At 36.4% G+C, this 21,582-nt stretch overlaps 1 long non-coding RNA gene across 2 annotated transcripts in view; it reads left to right on the top strand.

Moving 5' to 3' along the window:
* Positions 1 to 21,582, top strand: part of LOC115292595 — a 39,797-nt gene that overhangs the window by 12,298 nt on the left and 5,917 nt on the right. The gene's annotated exons all lie outside the window — the stretch shown is intronic.

Genomic DNA, 21,582 nt, shown 5'->3' with positions numbered 1-21,582 from the left:
AATGTTTGATAGAATTCACTAGTGAAATCATGTACATTTGTATATTTCATTCTCAAAAGGGTTTTACCTAGAAATTAAATTGAAGAAGCATAAGACTATTTAGGTGTCTATTTCTATTCACTATTTAGGTGACTATTTTGCATAAATTTTTGAGGATTTGTTTTATTTCATCTAAGTTGTCTCATTTATGTGCACAGAATTGTTTGCAGTATAATCTTAGGATTCTTTTAATGTCAGCAAGGTCTGTAATGACAAAATCTCCTTCATTCCTTATACTGGTAATTTCTATCTTCCTTTTTTCTTTGTCAGACTTACTAGAGGTGTATCAGTTTTATTGATCTTTTGTTCTAAGAAAAGAACTTTTGGCTTTATCAGTTTTTCCTTCTTTTATTTCCTGTTTTGTTAATTTCTGCTCTCATTTTTATTATTTCTTTCCTATACTTGCTTTGGTTCTGTTTTGCTTTCCTTTTTGTAATCGAAGGTGGGAGCTTATATTATTGAGTTATGACTTTCCTTTTTCTCTGATACAAGTGATCCTGGTAGTGCTTGGACTAAAAAATGACCACGTAAGGTCAACCCATTCAAAGTAATCTTAATAATCAATAGGAACATTTTTGATTCTTCATGACTATTAACATTTTTTTGATAAGTACATTAAAATCTCTCTTACTATGGTTTATAAGTGGCTGGCAAATGGAAAAAAATGAAATTTATACTATTTTTAATAGGCCATAATTTAAGACATTATGAATTTTGGGAATTTGAAGTGTTTTTCAAAATGCAATAAAAGTACTGTGAACTTCCTGCAGTATAATTTACAACTAGAGCAAGCATCTTATCTATGCTTTGACAGTTTATCTCATTGCTTTCTCAGTTGGGATTGGTTTCCAACAGTTTATCCTTTGTACCTCAAATACTGTGAAATATTTCCTATTGTTCCTTTAATGTGAAGTTTTGTCATTGTCACTTCTTCTGGGGCATCTTTATCCTGTTTTCACTACCACTTTCCTCATTTCTGTTAATGCATTCACCTTTACTGAATTCCTCTGGCTGCATATTCAAGACCTTTTGAATGGCAGCACTGTCAACATTTCCATGGTCAGTGATTTCTTCTCTAATTCCATTTATATTGGATTCAAATTTTACTTTATTTTTTTGCTGCAAATTCATCTTTGTTGGCCAGTTTTCTCTTTTGATTGTACATTTTATTTTTACTTAGTTTTAAAAAAAATTTGTAATGCTTATTTATTTTGGAGAGACAGAGAGAGAGAGACCATAAGCAGGGGAGGGGCAGAGAGAGAGGGATATACAGAATCCAAAGCAGGCTCCATGCTCTCAGCTCTGAGCACAGAGCCTGATGGAGGGCTGGAACCCATGACCTGCGAGATCATAACCTGAGCTGAAGTCAGACGCTTAACCAACTGGGTCACCCAAGCGCCTCTTGATTGTACATTTTTAAAAGTGCCAGATGGGTTTGTCACTGGGAGACAAGGAGACAATGCAGTTATACTTTCTGCTGTATGTGCATGAACTGAATAGATGTACAGTGACCAATCATTGACACACTTTGAAAGAAGTAGTTGATTGGTCCCCTATCATAATACATATCTGTTATTTATGTAATGATTTCTGGACTGAAGAACTAGAAGTGAAGTTTATACTTCATGCAGTTACTCATAGTAAATATATTGTAGTAATTAAAATTTGAACAATGTTATGGGGGGCTGATATTATTTAATTAAACTATGGTAATGGAAATTTTTATATACTGGGATTTTTAAAGCTAGAGTTATCTACATAAGCATTTATTTCTATAAATTACCTTTTAGACACAGCTTTAGATGTGTTCCACAAATGTAGATAACATGTATTTTCATTTTTGTTCACCTTTAAATCATGTTATAATTTATAATTTAAAGATTTCTTCTTTAACCAATGGATTATTTAGAAGTTTGTTGTTTGATTTCTAAATATGTGGAGTTTTTCCTGTTGTATTTCTGCTATTTCCAGTTTAATTCCAGTACTTTCTGAGAGCATACTTTGATTTAAATTCTTTAAATTCATTAAGGTTTATTTTAGCCAAGATTTAGTCTATTTTTAACTGTTCTAATTGCATTTAAAAGACTGCCTATTCTGCTATTGTTCTGAATGTTTTATAAATGTCACTTAATTACAGTTGTTTGATGTCATTGGGCAATTCTTTTATGACCTTGCTGACTTTCTGTCAACTATTTCTTTTGTTTGTAAGAAAAGGGCTTCCCCCCCCAACTTTATTGAGATATATAAAACTGTAGGAATTTAAAGTGTACAATGTGATGATTTGACACACTGATGTATATGGGAAGTGATTGTCACAGTAGGATTGCTTAATACCTTACCTCCATCACTATACATAATTAACACTTTTTTGTGTGTTGTGAGAACAGTTAAGATTTACTTTCTTACCAACTTTCAAGTATATAAAACAGTGTTGTTAACTATAGCTACTATGCTGTTTATTAAAGCCCTAGAAGTTACTCATAACCATATATTTGTGTCCTTTGACCAACACCTCCCCATTTCCCCTGAATTGCCAACTTCTAGAAACCAACATTTAAGCTGCATAGTTTATTACATTTGAATAGTTTCTATAGATATAGTTGGGCCATTAAAAATATCCATTCTGACCATTTCTGTCATTTAATTGGTGGATTTAGACCATTTATGCTTAATAGAATTTTTGATATATTTGGGTTTAGCTCTTCCATTTATTATTTTTTAAAACTTTGTTTCTCCTCTTTTATTCCTTTTATTCCTTTGTGTCCCTTTCCTTTTTCCCTTTTCCTTTCATTTTATTTGAATATTTTAATGTTTCATTTTAATTTATCTGTTGTATCTTTTACTGTATTTTTTATTTAAGATATAATTTATATAATATCATGTAAAATAAAGGTGTACAATGTGTTGATTTGATACATCTATATAGTGCAATGTGATTACCACTGTAGCTTTAATTAACCCTCTAGTACATAAGATAATTATGATTTCTTTTTTGTGATAAGAAAATTTAAGATCTAGTCTATTGCCAATTTTAAAGTATTTAATACAGTATTATTGACTATCATCACCATGCTGTGCATTTGATCTCTGAAGCTTATTTATCTTCTACTTTCAAGTCACCCTTTAATGACATTGCACCAATTTCCTTATCCTCTAGACCCTGATAACCACCATTCTACTCTCATGTTTAAGTTTAATCCATTTGATCTAATTTTTGTGAAAGGTGTAAGATAGGCATCCAGTTTTATTTTTGTGCATGCAATTATGTAGTTTTCCCAACACCATTTGTTGAAGAGACTCTCCTTTTCCCATTGAGCATTCTTGGATCCCTTGTCCATTATTAATTTACTGTACACGTGGGGATTTATTTCTGGGCTTTCTATTCTGTTCCATTGGTGTGTGTGTCTGTTTTTATCCCAGTATGCTGCAGTTTTAATTACTGTAGCCTTGTAGTATAGTTTGAAATCAGGAAATATAATTTCTCCAACATTGTTATTCTTTCTAAAAATTACTTTGGGTCTTTTGTGATTTTATACAAACTGTATGATTTTTTTTTGATTCTTGTGAAAAATGCCATTGGAATGTTGTTAAGGATTATATTGAATCTATAGACAATTTTGGGTAGATTGGACATTTTAACAATACTAATTCTTTCAATTCATGAATATGAGATATTTTCCCATTTCTTTGTCTTTTAAATTTTTTTTGTCAATGTCTTACAATATTTACTCTATATGTCGCCCACTTCCTCCTAAATATTTTTTCTTATGTAATTGTGATGAGATGTTTGTCTTTATTTCTTTTTCAGATTTTTTTGTTAGTGTATGGAGATGCAATTGATCTCTGTATGTTGACTTTATATCCTGCAACTTTGCAGAATTCATTGATTAGTTCTAACAGTTATTTGGTTGAATTTTTAGGATTTTCTATGTGTCGGATTATATCATTTACAAATAATGACAATTTTACCTCTTCTTTTCCAATTTGAATGCCTTTTATTTCTTTGTCTAGCCTAATTGCTTTTGCTCGGGCTTACTGTACTGTGTCAAAGAAGGGTGGTGAGAATGAACATGCTTGTCTTGTTTTGGATTTTCAAGGAAAAGCTTTCAATCTTTCATTATTGAATGTGATGTTAGCTGTGGATTTGCCACATATGGTCTTTTTTATTTTTATTTTTAGTGTTATTTAAAAATTTTTAATGTTTATTTTTGAAAGAGAGACAGAGAGACAGTGTGCGAGTGGGGGAGAGACAGAGAGAAAGGGAGACACAGAATCTGAAGCAGGCTCCAGACTCTGAGCTGTCATCACAGAGCCCTGTGCAAGGCTTGAATCCACGAACCATGAGATCATGACCTGAGCTGGAATCAGATGCTTAACTGACTGAGCCATCCAGGTTTCCTGGTCTGTATTTATTTTTAAATGTTTATTTATTCTTAAGAGAGAGAACACGAGTCGAGGAAGAGAGAAAGAGGGAAACAGGATCTGAAGGAAGCTCTGCACTGACAGCAGAGAGCTTGATGTGGAGCTTGAACTCACAAGTATAAGATCAGGACTTGAGCTGAAATCAGTCTCTTAACCAACTTAGCCACTCAGGCACCCATGCCATATATGGTCTTTATTAAGGTGAAGTATGTTCCTTCTTTGTTAAAACTTATTTATTAAAAATCTTTTTTTTAATGTCTATTCATTTTTGAAAGAGAGACAGAGCATAAGTGGGACAGGGGCAGAAAGAGAGGGAGACACAGAACCTGAAGAATGTTCCAGGCTCTGTGCTGTAAACACAGATCCTGACATGGGGATCGAACCCACAAACCATGAGATCATGATCTGAGCCAAAGTCAGATGCCGAACCGACTGAGCCACTAAAGCACCCCAAGGTATATTCCTTCTATACCTAGTTTGTTTTAAGTTTTCATTATGAAAGGATAAATATTTTCAAATCCTTTATTGCATTTACTTAGATGATTATATGATTTTATCTTTCATTCTATTAATGTAGTGAATCATATTTATTGATTTGCATATTTTGAACCATTCTTGCATTCCAGGGATAAATCCCACATGATCATACTGTATAATCCTTTTAATGTACTGCTGAATTCAGTTTGCTAATATTTTGTTGAGCATTTTTGCATCTATGTTTATCAAGAATATTCATCTATAGTTGTCTTTTAGTGTACTTGTCTGGCTTTGGCATCAGGGTAATGCTCACCTCATAAAATAAATTTGGAAATGTTTCTTCCTTTTTAGTTTTTTGCAAGAGTTTGAGAAGAACTTGCATTCATTTTTCTTTAGATGTTTGGTAGAATTTATTGGTGAAGTGCTCTGGTCCTGGGTTTCTCTATTAGGGGAGGTATTTGATTATTGATTCAATCTCTGATCATTATTGGTCTGATCAGATTTTTATTTCTTCATGATTCACTCTTGGTATACTCTATATTTCTAGGAATTTGTCTATTTCTTCTAGGTTATCCAGTTTGTTGACACAATGGTACATAATAAATGCTCTCTTAAGATGCTGTGTATTTCTGTGGTGTCATTTTTTGTCTCATCTTTCATTTTTAATGTTTTTCTTTTGAGTCTTCTTTTATTCTCAGTCTAGCTAAAAATTTGTTGACTTTGTTTATCTTTTCAAAACACCTAGGTCTTAGTTTTATTAATTTTGTTTTCTGATCTCATTTCATTTATTAATTTTTTTTAACATTTATTTATTTTTGAGAGACCAAGACAGAGAGACAGAGCACGAGTTGGGGAGGGGCAGAGAGAGGCACACAGAACCTGAAGCAGGCTGCAGGCTCTGAACTATCAGCACAGAGCCTGACCGGGGCTTGAACCCATTAACCATCATGAGCTGAAGTCGGATACTCAACTCACTGAGTGAACCAGTGTCCCAATATTTCATTTATTTATGTTCTGACTTTTATTTCCTTTCTTCGGCTAACTTCGGTCTGAGTTTGTTCTTTTTTTTTTTTTAGTTCCTTGTGGTGTAAAGTTATGTTGTTTATTTGAGATCTTTCTATTTTCCCAATAGATGCATTTATCACTATGAACTTTCAGAATTAAAAAAAATTTTTAACGTTTATTTTTGAGAGAGACAGAGTGTGAGTGGCGGGGGGGGCAGAGAGAAAGGGAGATATAAAATCCGAAGCAATCTGTAGGGTCTGAGCTGTCAGCACAGAACCTGAGGCGGGGCCCGAACTTAGGAACCACGAGATCATGACCTGTGCTGAAGTCAGACGCTTAACCAACTGAGCCACCCAGGTATCCCAGTGCTTTTATAGCATACTATCAGTTTGGGTGTGCTATGTTTCTATTTTCATTTGTTTGGAGATTTTTTTTATTTCCAGTTTTTATTTTTTCTTTGACTCATTGTTTTTTTTTAAGAGTGTGTTGGCTTAGTTTGCACATGCTTATAAAATTTCCAGCTTTCCACCTGTTGTTCATTTCTAGTTTCAACTATATTTTTATATAATTTCTTTATATATATATAGTGGTTGTCTAGAGATTGAAATATATGTATATGTTTGACTTTTCATAGTCCACTTAGAACCAGTATTTTCTACTGCAAATAGAATTTAGACATCACCATATCTTAAAATGATTGATTTAAAAACCAAAACAAAACTGAAGTATTGATTAACTATGTAATCCAGACCCATCCTATAATTCTTCTTCTGCCTTAGGAAGACATTATCCAACATATGAATAACTGATAAGTTGTGAAAGAATGATAACATATTTTAATCTAAAGTTTAGTAATTATAGTGTAGCAATTTTAGAAAGAACTTATGTCTTAAAATAATTTGATTCATGTGTGGATAGTAGAGATTTATTAATATTGAACATATTTAAATTTTATTTGCTGGGATTTTTCCCTGTCTAAATAACTAATTAAATGAATGAATTAGCTAACATTGAACGTAGAAAATAACAAATCAAAGCTTGCTTAGAGAAAGCCCATCATTTGTGATACTACTTATAAGTAGTATCTGGAAAAAGAGAATAAACCAGTTATGGCTTTTTTACATCATTAATGAAAATTTTTAAATTTCTAACAGTATTTCAGAGTGGGAACTAAATGGGTTACTGTTATTACAACAATATTCATATTTATGGACTACTTTTTTCATATTTCAAAGTTAATTCTTAACTACATGGAATAGATAATTTCCTCATTTCGCATATGAGAAATAGAGACATTAAGTAAATTTCCCAAGTTCATACCAATTGAATGGGAGAGTCAGGATTTAAACTTGAGTATTTTAGCTTCAAAATCCATACTCTGAACTGTCTTACTATCTAGTCTCTAGAGGAAAGGGCAGTAACATTGTATAGTATTTTGATCTTGAGAAACTTTAGAATCGAAGACAAATTTTTTTTTTTAGTTTTTAAAAATTTTTAAAGACTTTATTTTTAACTAATCTCTACACAAAATACAGGGCTCAAACTCATGACCCCTGAGATCATGAGTTGCATGCTCTTACCAACTGAGCCAGCCAGGTGCCCCTAGAATATAAAACAATTTTTGAAAAGAATAGTGGTATGTGTGCATGTGTATGTGTGAGTGTGCGTGTGTGAGTGTGTCTGTGTGTGTATGTGTGAGTGTGTGTATGTGAGTGTGTGTATGTATATGCGCATGTCTGTATAATTTTTGCTTAAATAACTCTCTAAATAGGTTATGGATGTCATATAGTTTCTATAATGGGAAAAAGATCCTGTCAGACATTGGTGTATTCTTACACTTTGCTATTTATTTTCAGATTTTGCTTTGATGTCTTTACACATTGATATATGTACAAATAATATGAAACAACCATCATATGCTGAATTCTGCTTCTGAGAAAGTCCACAGGATTATAGTCTTAAAACTTTAATAAGCAGAATCCAATTTGGTAACATTCTGCATATCATTATGACCTCACTCTAAAGTAGATTTTTCTTTTGCCATTTTCCATTCTTTGAGAGTTTAAGAACTACTATACACTAACAGTAAAAATTGCTACTTTATTCTTTCATGCCTTATTTCTTTACCACTCTTCTCAAATGTTGTTTCCTATAAAAACTGGTCTAAAAGAAATTTAAGCTAATCAGATTATTGAATATTACAAATGTTTTTAGTTTTCAAAATTTTTATTAATTTCTAAAAGTTTTATTTAAAATTTTTTTAAATTTAAATTCTAGTTAGTTAATATACAGTGTCATAGGTTTCAGGTATAAAATTCAGTGATTCAGCACTTTCATACAACACCCAGTGCTCCTCACAACATGGGCCCTCCTTAATTCTCATCACCTATTTTATCCGCCCCCTACTCACCTCCCTTCTGGTAACCATCGGTTTGATCTCTCTTTGGTTTTTTTTTTTTAATCTTTATTTTTGAGAGAGAGAGAGAGAGAGTAGGGGGAGGCAGAAAGAGACACACACATAGAATCTGAGGCAGGCTGTAGGCTCTGAATTGTCAGCACAGAACCCGATGTGGGGCTTGAACCCACAGGCTGTGAGATCAGACCTGAGCCCAAGTTGGATGCTCAACCAACTGAGCCATCCAGGTGCTCCAAGTTTGTTCTCTATTGTTAAGAGTCTGTTTCTTGGTTTGTCTCTTTCTCTCTCCTTTTCTCTTTGCTCCTTTGTTTTATTTCTTAAATTCCACATATGAGTGAAATCACATGGTATTTGTCTTTCTCTGAATGACTTATTTTGCTTAGCGTAATTCTCTCTGGCTCCATCCACATCATTGCAAATGGCAAGATTTCATTCTTTTTTATGGCTAAGCAGTGTGAGTTCTGAAAATCAGACCAGTCCTTCTGGTGTCCCAGTAGAGAACATATACTTTTCTTATTCTGCAGTGGAAAAATTGAAATATATTTGCTGCTCCATTCTTCAAATAATTTGAAAATGTTATTCTTTCAATACATGACATGGGATGTATTAACGAGGAATTGAAACATTGAATAGGTAAATCTTTTGGAGAAAACACGTCCACAGATGTTAGTGTTCTTTCTTCCATCCTTCACAGAATCTTTGCCCCTTTCTTGATATTGACAAAAAATATATAGCTAATTCCTTTGTAGCATGCAGAATGCTTTGAATTTTTATTTTCTTCTTAAATAGTAATGAATTGTAAGATTTCTGAGACAGAATTTTTTCCATCATCCAAACTTCAGTTTTGACTTCCTACCCATTCTTCTGCTAACTCTACCTGAAATTATTTCATTCCTACATTTGTTGGAATTTAAAGATTGGCTTTAATTTAGGGATGTACACAGTGTCACAGTAGGAGAGTTTTCAGAGGTTGGGGGAGTTGTTCAACGTATTCTTTTAATAGACATTTAGAAAAGTAAATCTTACGGGCACCTGGGTGGCTCAGTTGTTTAAGCGGCTGACTTCGGCTCAGGTCATGATCTATGGTTTGTGGGTTTGAACCTCGCGTCAGGCTCTGTGCTGACAGCTAGCTCAGAGCGTGGAACCCGTCTTCCAGGCTGGAACCTGACCCTTCCCTACTTGCACTGTCCCTCTCTGTTTCTCAAAAATAAATAAAAAACATTAAAAAAAAGAAAAATAAATCTTAGTACACATTCATACGTATAAAAAATAGATGTTTTAATATTTTGTGTGTCTAGTGAACATACTAATGCTGGAAAACACATAGCAATGATAGTTCTAGTGAGAGTGACCTATCATTCTAACTACACTGGTGCAAAGGCAGTCTGCCTGGCCTCAGAGAACTCACTTCCTGTGACACTAAGCTAAGCCCTGAGACCCAGTGTTCCCACCAGTGTCTTTATATCCCACTGAAACTGAAGATGAAGGAATGACCATAAAAAGTCACTTCTCTCCATATTAATAGATCTGACTATAGCAAAAAGAACTAAATTGTATGCAATTTTCTTTTTGTACTGGAAAGACAAAATTTTCATTTTCCACAAAGGTAGAAATGTAATTTATGTTAGAAGATTGACAGTTAATGCAATCTATGATTTTGCTTTGATATGAATCATAGATTGTGAATAATAGATGCATAATTTCTTGGTGTAAATTTATCCTTTTAAAAAATGTTTTCATCAGATCTTTCGGCAAACACACTCAACTTCACTTGATTTCCCAGTTTAGGGAATTAATCACATAATATGAACTATTTAATTTAGTAAGAATTATTAAGGAGTAAGGGCTTTTAATATTTTTTCCTAGTTATAAGAATAATGCACATAATTTCTCCTCTGTTTTAAATAGAAGATGGAAGATATTCAATTAAACAATTCACCTGAATAAAATGACATAGCAGTCAGTCAATAAGGATCTTTTAAAATACATAGCAATATAAATTCTATAGTTTTCTCTGACCATTATTCAAGTCTTCCAAGAATTAACAGATAGTATTTTTATTAGTTATAACTTTTTGGGGCAGTAGTTAGCAAAATCAGACCAAAGCAGAAACATATAATGCAGATTTAAACAATTAACAAAAATCAGACAACTTTTGAGTGCTTCATTGGTCAGAATATGCTAGCATGATGCTCTGTTACTAGAAATACAAAAACTAAGTGATTGCTATTCCAGAGGAGTTGGGGAGCTGGAAGATAGGGAGACAGACATGCGAGCAATTAATTTGATAAGCAGATACATCAAATCGTATGGGGACACAGAGGAATTTATTGGTTTCTGGGCTGGATAGTTGGAAATTATAAAGACAAAGCATAATGCAGAAAAGCGCAGAAGTCTGAATGTCCGTGCCAGTGATCTGAGGGTGGAGACTAGTCTATGGTGCCTAGAAAATACAGTGCGGGAAGAAGTGGAGAGGGGACCCTGGTACAGTACTTTGAGGACCCACGGATGCCAGGTTGGGGAGGCTTTGCTTTACTGAGAAGGCTGAGATGTAGCAAGAAGGGTGGTTGAGAGACTTTATCATTGATGATCTCTCTCTCGTTGGTGAGTAGACTTATAAACTGGTTTTGATAAGAATACTGAATTCAGGGGCACCTGCATGGCTCAGTCAGTTAAGCGGCCGACTTCAGCTCAGGTCATGATCTCACGGTTTGTGGGTTCAAACCCCGCGTCCAGCTCTGTGCTGACAGCTAGCTCAGGGTCTGGAGCCCGTTTCGGATTCTGTGTCTCCCTCTCTCTCTGCTCCTCCCCTGTTCATGCTGTCTCTCTCTCTCTCAAAAATATATAAAACATTAAAAAAAAAAAGAATACTGAATTCAATTAACAAAATACATTGATAAAAAATGCCTACTTGATTTAGAATGTTTATTGACCAATTAAACATAAAATTTTATTTTATATTAGATTACTTGGCTTTTCATCTCCCTGCAAATAATTGCTTTTTACTTTTTTTTTTGCTTTTTACTTTTAAGCAGATAATGGTTTATAGAAAAAATACAAATGTATTTCTCTTGACTGACTTTGTGACATTTGCATACAAAAATTAAAATAAACTAAATAACATTGTTGTTTGGTCACAATATATATGTTTTCCACAGTAGCTTTTGACAGAAAATTGAAATGGGCTGTTCAACAAGTATATACAAAATAGAAACAGGAAGATATTTTCATGGGAAAAAATGTTCTCTGAAATGTTATATTCTTAAGGAAAATGAACAAAGCCATAACTTTGTCCTAAAGAGAATTTAAGTAAGGAGTGTCAGTTTTCATGATGACATTATCTAGAAGTTTGTGTCATTAAGATAAGATAGGCCATTATTAGAAAGCATCAAAACATTTAGAACAAGATAAATTAAAATTTCCACACACAAAAAAATGGTGTACTTTTCTAGATTTTCTAAGGCTCCTTTGTGCACATGCAGAGACTTACAGGCAAATTTATTCAAATACTTAATGTGTTATCCGGACATGTAGATAGATGTAAGTTTCATTCCTAAAAACATTGCTGCTCTTGTGGAAGTTTAGAACAAGATTAAATACATTTTAATTTAAGACTTACAGACAGTTTTGATGGAATAAACAAATCCTAACTGTTCCCCTGAACCCCTGCCAAAATAAAAAGTTGGATATATGAAAACAAAGTGAACCAAAGGCTCCTTGGAATTCTGTGTGTCTAAAAGGAAACTCTTCAGCACTGTTTTCAGCTCTGTACCACTTGCCTGGTAGAGAGTCCTAACACAAATTTGGACCTCGGCCAACAAGTCTGCTGTGGTTCACTGTGTAGAGACATTTGCACAGATAGGCTAATGAGATTTATGCTGTTGTATCAAGTGTCACACCTCGTAGGCCTAACAAGTAAGTGCAGACCTAGCACATAAGCAAAAACATTCACGTGGAGAAACTACCGGCTGGGTATCTGGTATTTCTCAGTTTATGTCTTGGGCAGAAACTTCCAATAGAGAACTCTGCTGTCCAACCCAGACCTGGTAATTACCTTTTCCACAAAAATCTGATGCCTTTCTATGTTCTAGGTGTTAAGGAGGAAGCTGTAAATAGCACTTGCAAGGTTCCTGCTCTCAGATAATTTATAAAACAGACATTAATGAAAGAGTACAGAAAGAAATAAGATAAATACAGATTATGACCTTTGCTAGGAAGAAAATCAATAAGATGTTGCCTAAGAGAGTGGCTGGGGCAGAGGTCTTCTTTAGAGAAAAGAAATATTAATAAAAAGCTACAGCTGAGTCAAAGCCCTGGGGATAAGACTGTGCTAGACATCCAGAAAGCTGTGGGCAAAGAATTCCAGGGGAAGGGCAAAGTCCCTAACAGGGGAAAGGGACCTTTTCTTTATTCAACAAGTAATAATAAATATTCCCTAAGTTCCAAGCTCAAAGACCATATCTTTGATATAACAAAAAGGCATTTTGAAGAAGTAGAGACACACATATGTAAACGCTGTTACTTATGTGCCAGTGAGTTATTGGTGAGTTAAAGGAGGTGACGTTTGGATTGAGAGATTCAAGAAAATGATAAATTTTGAGTTGACGGGAGAGGGGAGATGGAGAAAAGGCAGCTGACTAGGAAAGAGTTAAAAATATTGGTGTGCCCTTTCTTTGAACCAAACAGCAAGTTGAGTGATTGTTTCCTGTAACTTCCTTGTTACAGGAAAATGCAACATAACACCCCTTCTTACTTTCAAATTATCTAAAGTATCCTTGGCAACAAGTATTAATCAGCTTGCCCTGGGCTCACATTTCTGCCATACATTTGCTGGGATACATCCTGGTAGAGCTTCTGGCCCTGGAAGACCTAAGGGAAATGATGAGAAGGAAGGAAACCCATGACCTGATTGCTTTCATTCAGTAGCTTTTGTAGGAAATGTCTGATCCAATGGGAACCCATTATCTCGGCCATATTTTGAGACAATGGGATGGCACTGATGTCTCATATTTCAACAGCATCTATAGCTCATGTGTCATATGCCTTTGAGAATCATGTGAAACCAACTAGAGCCCCTTCCCACCCGGGGCGGCAGATCAAGAGACTGAGCAGCACATAGAGCTCCCAGGGAGCAGTCAGTTTTTCTTTTTTCTTTATTTTTTTTTTGTTTCAGAGACTCTCATTTTGCTGAAGAAGTTCAGAAAATTGCTTGTTTAGTCATTTTGAGAATTCTGATCCTGTTCCTCACTAGTTGCTCCCAGTGAGGACCATGTGAGAATTTGTGTGAGTTGCCGACGTTACTGAAGACACGGTGTCATGGAAAGGGACAGCAGATGGCCTGTTGACTCGACCTTCCATTTCCATGCAGTGCTTTGGGTGTTCTCATCATCTCAGATTCTAGGCTCTGTGCCACTTCTTGCCTCCTCTTCCCCTTTTACTGCTTCTCCAAACTCCAACAAAATGCTGCTTAACTATTCTTATAGTAGCTAACATGTGCAACGTTGGTCAGGGCAAAGTGATTCTCCAGATTGGTTGGAAACTGGGGACAGACAAGGGGAAGAGTGGCAAAAGTCACATGGGTCGAGCTCTTACTGGGAAGGCAGCATGAACTATAATGGGTCAATTCTGAAGCTGAGTGAGTGTCCAGTGCGCAGACACTGGACGAGGTGCTTTACAGGCACAGAGTGGAAGGAAGAACTCCAAAGAAGGATCAGTTTGTGCACATGTGTGTGGCACATATAGTGCGGAAGACAGAATCTGTTGGTTTCCAAATTTTGCTTCAGGCTGGCTGCTATTCTATAACCCAGACTGGTTCAGTGACCCTGCCTGACCTTGAGGCATTTTGCAGACTCCTTTGTGATCTTGCCCAAGTGAAGTAGCTTGGATAACTATATTATAGCTAGAGTCAAGAATCTGTACTAAATATAAAGTTTGCTGCCTTGCTTTTCATTTGCTCTTAAGAGTTTTCATAATCAATAAAATCTATGGTTTTTTTCCCCAAAAGAACTCAATAGATCACTTTACCTCCTTAATACTGATTTATTTAAAATTCTAGTTTGGGCAGAGGAAGGCTAGTCCTTAATCTTTCCATATATAGCAAAACAGCTTACTAAAAATGCAAGAGGTCCAAATTAAAGGAATATGGATTATTTTGGTATTTTATTTATCTTTGGAATATTTAGCAGTCCTCTTTCCTTAAACAAAGAAAGCTGTTACTGATTTTCTTATATATTAAAAAAATTATTTCTCAATTTATGTCTGAAAATTTAAACACTGAACAGTATACAAATAATATTTAAAAAGTACTTTGAATTATTGACTACTCAGATAACTAGCTACTCAAAATTACCCACTATTAATATTTTCTTTTACATTATTCTTGAGTTTTTTCTATTAGATATATTAGCACATATGTAAATATACTGATCACCATATTTGTATATAGTATAGGTGTATATGTGTATATGTTTATACCTAAGCTAAATTTATAGTATGATGGATAAATAGTTTTAAAAGATGCTTTGTCACCTAAACTAAAGTATTCTTCAAAAACATGAATTTTAAAGTATCCAAAGGATGAGAACATATGGATACACCATATATATGTTTTGCTATCCTGTTTTTGAGCATTTCAGTTGTTTCTAATTATTTTTTATTAAAAATAAGACTATACTGAATATCAAATATATGATATATATACATTTTCTATTTACCTTGATGGAATCACTGGGTCAAGGATCATGAGTGACTTTGTTTTTGTTGGTTTTTTTAAGGAAACAGATGGTGCATTTTATTTTCTGTTTATTTTTTTACATGTGGTCACAATATTTTATTTTTTAAATTTAAATTTTAGTTAACATGCAATGCAATATTGGTTTTAGGAATAGAATTCAGTGATTTATCACTTACATGCAACAGCTGGGGCTCATCACAAGTGCCCTCCTTAGTGCCCATCCCCCATCTAGCCCATCTCCCACCCACCTCCCTCTGTCAACCCATATTTGTTCTCTATCATTAAGAGTCTCTTGTGGTTTGTTTTCCTCTCTCCTCTTCCCTGCTCCTTCCCTTAATCTGTTTTGTTTCTTAAATTGCACTCATGAGTGAAACCACATGGAATTTGTCTTTCTGTGACTGACTTATTTCACTTAACATAATACACTCTAGTTCCATCCATGTTGTTGTAAATAGCAAGACTTCATTCTTTTTGATGGCCAAGTAATATTCCATGATCTATATATCTATGTATCTATATATCTATCTCTGTCCCTATCTCTATCTCTATCTCTATCTCTATCTCTGTCTCTATCTCTGCCTCTGTCTCTATCTCTATCTCCCACATCTTCTTTATCCATTCATCAATCGATGGACATTTGGGTTCTCTCCACAGTTTGGGTATTGTTGATAATGCTGCTATAGACATTGGTATGCTTGTCCCCCTTTGAATGTGCATTTTTGTATCCTTTGGGTAAATACCTAGTAGTGCGATTGTGGGATTGTAGGATAATTCTATTTTTAGTTTTTTGAGGAATTTTCATACTGTTCTCCAGAGTGGCTTTAGCAATTTGCAATGAATAACTTTTTTTTTAAATGACGTTTGGTACATATTTTCAACGTCTCCTCCAGAAGAGATGTGTGAGTTTTCCCTTCTTCATATAGAACAGTGCCATTTCATTGTATTCACACTGACACTGGGGAATATGTTTCTGAGAACAACTTTGCCAATTTGCTGGGCAAAACTGTCTCTGATTGTTTTAATTTAAATCTTTATCTTTTTATCTCTGATTGCTACATTAGTAGCTTTATAAGAAATATTATTCTTCCTTCCCCTTTGTTAGCCTTGAAAAATAATGATAATAGTTGTTTCATGGGGAAATTGGGAAACACAAATATGGGTGAAAGTGCAGTATGAACAGAATAATTGGGAGTATTATTGTTGTGTGCATTATGGCAAAATGTGAAATCTTCATTCAGTGATAGTCACAAGTATTAACATTTCTTATGCTTGTCTTCATCTGAAACAGAGGCCCTTGGTGTCTGTGTTACATTTACTCAGTTCTCTTCTGATTTCAATCCCAGCTGTGGTAGACAGATCTCGAAAGGTCACACTCTTCTTTCCCTGCCAGAACCTTCCAATAAGTGCTTGCCACTGTTTGCCTGCATTCTGCCCGAGGGCCTTCTCCAACACAGGAGTCTTCTATCTGGCTGGCCATTGCATAGCCCAAAGGTGCATAAACAGGGGAGATATTCACGTCAGAGGGAGCCCTGACTGAAAGGAGATGAGAGCCAGTGGAAAAATGCTCCAGTCGCTTATCCTTTGGGTGATCAGTTCTGGGAGGCCTTCCATCTGTGCTTCTCAGGATTTCTGGCAGAATCCTCTCTTTCTGCCAATAGCAGAGACTCTAATAATGCAACATATAATGGCCTTCCTTCTTCAGTGTTCTGACTCTCCTTCCTCCCTCACTCCTGTTTCTTAAAAGTAGCTTCCAAATAAACCAACTGGAACCAAGTCCTTAGTCTAGGCTCTCCTCTGGGGGAACCTTAAATGAAGACCCCATCCCTTCCCTTCCTATCCAGCAGTGCCGAGCTCTTCCCCTTCACCTGTAGAACATTCACTTAACTAACTCAGCCATTAGGTATTTAGTGGTGTCCAGATGCCAGGCAATCTCGTTGTGAAGAATGGAAACACTGACTCCAATTCTGGCCATCAGGGAGCTACATTCTAGTGCAACAGCCAGAAAATGAACACAATAAATAATTAAGATACTAAAGTTCATAAATACCAAAGAGAAAAAAAATAAGGGGTATAGGAAATGTCTGGGGTTGTAATTTCAGTCAGCATAAACAGGGGTGACCTTATTGAGAAGTTCTCATTTGAATAAATATCTGAAGAAGGTGAGGACATGAGCCATGTCACTATTTGTAAGAAAAATATGGAGAAGACAGCAAATACATGGGCCCTATGGTGGGAGCATTTCTGGAGCATTCAGAAGTATGGGGAAGGCCAGTGTGGCAAGCACGGTGACAGAGGAGGAGAATGGTTAGGGAGCTAACAGGATGTTAGAGCACATAGGAACGTGAAGGTCTTTGCTATGTGCTTTGCATTTGATGGGAACTTACTGGAGAGTTTTGAGCAGAAGAATCTCATGGCTAAAAGAAATTATTCTGGCCACAGTATTAGCAATAGTTTTTAGGATGACAAGGGTTTAAGCACAGACCAGGTAGGAGTTTATTGCAGGAATCCAGAAGAAAGATGATTGTGGCTTGGACTTGAGTCTTAACAGTAGAGCTGATGAGAAGTGTTTGATACTGGATACATTCCAAAACTGGACTTGACAGAATTTGCTGATGGATGGATATGACATGGGGTGTGAGAGAGGTGAGGAATCATGGACAGTCCCAAGGTGTTTGAGCTGAGAAACTGGAAGAATTGTGTTCGCCATTTACTGAGCTGGGGAAGTGGGTAAGAGAAGGGAAGGTTTGAGGAGGTCTATCCAGAGCCCAACTTTCCACCTATCACATAATAGCATTAAATAAACTGCATATTAAATAAGCCTATTTATTACTCCCCATGGGGAATTCAAGGAGAGGAGGTGGTTGCATATATGAGTTTGGATTTAAGAAAGGTCAGAGCTGGAGGTATAAATTAGGGAGTTCCTAGTATATAGATGACATTTTGAAACTTCTTGGATGAGATTTCCAAGGGAGTGTGTGTGGATAAAAAAGGGAAAGGATCCAAATATGGTATATTAGTCTGCTAGCATTGCCATAACAAAATCTCACAGACTGGGTGGCTTAAACAGAATTTTATTTTTCATAGCTATGGAGGCTGGAGGTCCAAGATCAGGGCGCCCACAGTCATGGTTTCTCCTGAGGCCTCTCTCTTTGGCATAAAGATGGCACCTGCTCTCTGTGTCCTTATATGGCCTTTTCTCACTGTGTGTGAACCTCTCGGAGTCTCTTTCCTTATGACCTCATTTACCTTAATTGCCTCTTCAAGGACGCTAACTTCAAAACAGTTGCATTCTAAGGTACTGGGGATTAGGGCTCCTTTAGCATACAAATTTTACAGAATACAATTCAGCCCCAAACAGGGAAGATATCAGGGACATTCTGAGGTTAGGATTATAGGGAGATAAGAAGGGGTAGTCAAACAAGACTGAGAAGGAGAGTACAGAACGGTAAGAGAAAAAACCAGAAGATACTACACAAAGTAAAGAAAGTAGAATGGGATAGCAAGAAAGAGGAGAAAGTGACCAGTTGTGTGAAAGGCTGTTGATACATCAAATACCATAAGGACTGAGGAGGACTATTGAATTTAGAAATGCAGAGATCACTGGTTACCTTTGTATAATTAGTAATGGTGGAGAGATCAGGTTGAGCACCTCACTGGAGTGGATGCAAGATTAAATAAAATGGAAATAATCAGAGACAGGAAATAAAGATAATTCTTTGAAGGATTTTTTAAAAAATATCATGGTGTGGTCTTCACCTCAAGCCATAAGAAGATGATCACAATTATTGGGTGATTCACTGAGGTATTGGGATTTGGAGTTAACCTCAAAACATTAGCTAAAATTTAGACTTTCCACTCTACCATGATGTGGTAGGCAGGATCATGTCCTCCCAAAATATCTGTGTCCTAATCCCTGAAACCTGTGGCTATGTTACCATAAGTGGTAAAAGAGACTTTGCAGATTAAATTAAGTATCTTGAAATGAGATTCTCCTATATTATTTGGGCATTTATATTTAAATGTAATCACACATGTCCTTAGAGAGGAAAGAGTGACAGAGTCTGAGAAATATTTGAAGATCTTACATGGCTGGTTTTGAAGTTGGAGGAAGGAACCATGAGCCAGCAAATCTGACACCTTTTAGAAGCTAGAAAATACAAGGAAATGATTCTCCCCTGGAGTTTCCAGAAGGGGCATTGCCCTGTTGACACCTTGATTTTAGCACTCTAAGACCTGATTTTAGACCTCTGGTCTCCAAAATTGTACCATAATAAATTTTTGTTGTTTTAAGCCATATGTTTGTGGCAATTGGTTACAGCAGGCATAGGAAACTATTGTAGATGGCATAAGGGGGGAAACCATTGAGGACCTTTAAAAAGCAGTGTAGCCAATTAGACCTTAGATCCAGTCAAGTCGACCCCTCAGTTAGGTCCCATTCTTTAAAGCACACACTCTGGTAGACTACCCAGTGTAGGATGAAGAGAATGTGCCCACCTGAGCCCATGCTCTGCCTTTTTTGGAGCACAGCATTCTAGATTCCTGCTCAAACAGCAGTGAAGCTGCTTCCAGTATCTCTGGATGCTCAGATTAGATTCTGCAGGAAGCAGACTCTGAGGACTTCAGCATGTAGCATGTGTAGAAAGGAATGCCCTTGAGATGGACACCTGGGGAAGCTCATGGAAGGAAGCAGGAGTGGGGAGAGAGAGAGAAGTCGAACTGTGTCACGGGTTCAGCAAATGTCTTGGCTAACTGTGTGGGAGCTCTGGAGCTGGAATGGCCCTTCTCAGTTGGCCCAAGCTGGCCCAGGGAGGGCAGGCCTTTATGGTGTCACATCAATCAGTCACTGAATGTGGGTTGCCCAAGAATGAACATGACCTTGGTGAGTCAGCTTTCTGCAGTTGAAGCAATCCTAAAGGGGCTAATAAACTACAATCTGCCCACTGCACTCCCATAAAATGAGGCAACAGTCTTTCACTGTGGGGAAATCTTGGTGTTATAACACAGGGCTCACTTTAACAGACCCTTTACTAGGGACTGTCATTATAAGAGGAGACAAACTCACTGGTGCACATACCCCTGCTCCCCAATGTGGCCAGTGGAAGGCTGATGGAGGATGTGGGGCATTGATGGTGAGCTGGGATTTGTGCATGTGTGTTCATGAAGGCCTTTGAAGTGTGGGATGGAGCTGAGGTAGGAAGAAAATTGGAGCATGCCTCAGGCCAGAGGCTTGGGGTGGGCTCTCCACACACTCTGTATTTGGGCCCAGCACCCTAAATTGCCAGAGAATTTGAAGTTTAAACCTGACTTCCCAGGTTATTTTGCAGGAGTATTTGTCAAGGTAGAAAAGTAGAACTTATTTTACTTAACAGCTTAGTTTAAATCTTTTTATATTTCTAGAACTGTGGAGTATAAGTCTCCATTTATACTCTTGCCCTGAGCCCTGCAGATGTGGTAGGGGGGTTTAGCTGATCACTTATCCCTGTTAGGTTACTTCAGGAAAAATTTGGCAGGAGAAATTTGCATGACACAAGGGTCAATTTAGCACATGTGAGAAGTACAATTTTTCCCAACTGAAGCCTTAAATTTACTTCTTATCATATTATACTTTAATCTACCTTGTTTAGAACAAGAAAATGGGGTATTCAGAATTTCTACTTAGGAATTATGGTCAGATTCATTTCTACCTGTCTGAGTCAGTCATACGGCCCCCACTGCCATTGGTCTCAGATCTATATGCGTTGGAGTAGCTATTTTTACTAGATTGTTTTCCAGGACTCTCTGGAAGCCATGCTGGGAAGCAATCACAATTTCATGGCAAGGACACCTCCCAGCTGCTAAACTCCTTCAGGGCAATAGAAGACCAGCCTTTGCTTAGATAGAGAGACCTTTTGGGGAACATCTGTCTCTTGATGCAAACAGACCATTTCCCTTCTCCTCCAGGGACCAATCCAAAGTAGGTAGACTAATTCCCTTTATTGCCTGATATAAACCAGAACATTCACACTTGCTCTTCTTGTTTCTAGTAGACATTTATTGCTCTTGCCTGTCCTGAAACAGTTCCCCCTTAGTTATAGATATTCCTTCTACTCATTCCATGGATCTGGGGTGGCTGTTGTTAAACAATAATATTCAACCAAAATTCAGATTGACTGACTGTTAAAAGGTTACATTCCTGGGGTAAATTGAAACTGTAGTGAAGTCTTGGTTTGCTGTCATGGGGGGAAATGACTCCTTTTGTTCGTTTTTTTCCTTTTTAACACTGTCAATCACAGTGTCTAGCTCCCCTTCCCCTGTTCAATAAGTGGGGGAGGGGCGTGTATAACCTGAGGCCATTTGAATAATCTTTGCCAGGTTTTTAACTCTGAGCTGAGTAACAACTTAAGCTAAAGGTGGTTAAACTGACTTGCTGTAGAGGAAGCATCCAGAAGAGACATATTAGTATTACTGAGCTCTCTAAGGGTACCCCTTTTCTATCATTATTTAAACTTGC

This window comes from Suricata suricatta, chromosome 5 (genome assembly GCF_006229205.1).
Source record: "Suricata suricatta isolate VVHF042 chromosome 5, meerkat_22Aug2017_6uvM2_HiC, whole genome shotgun sequence".
NCBI classification, from domain to species: Eukaryota; Metazoa; Chordata; class Mammalia; order Carnivora; family Herpestidae; genus Suricata; species Suricata suricatta.
This window is presented reverse-complemented; position numbering and strand designations above follow the sequence as displayed.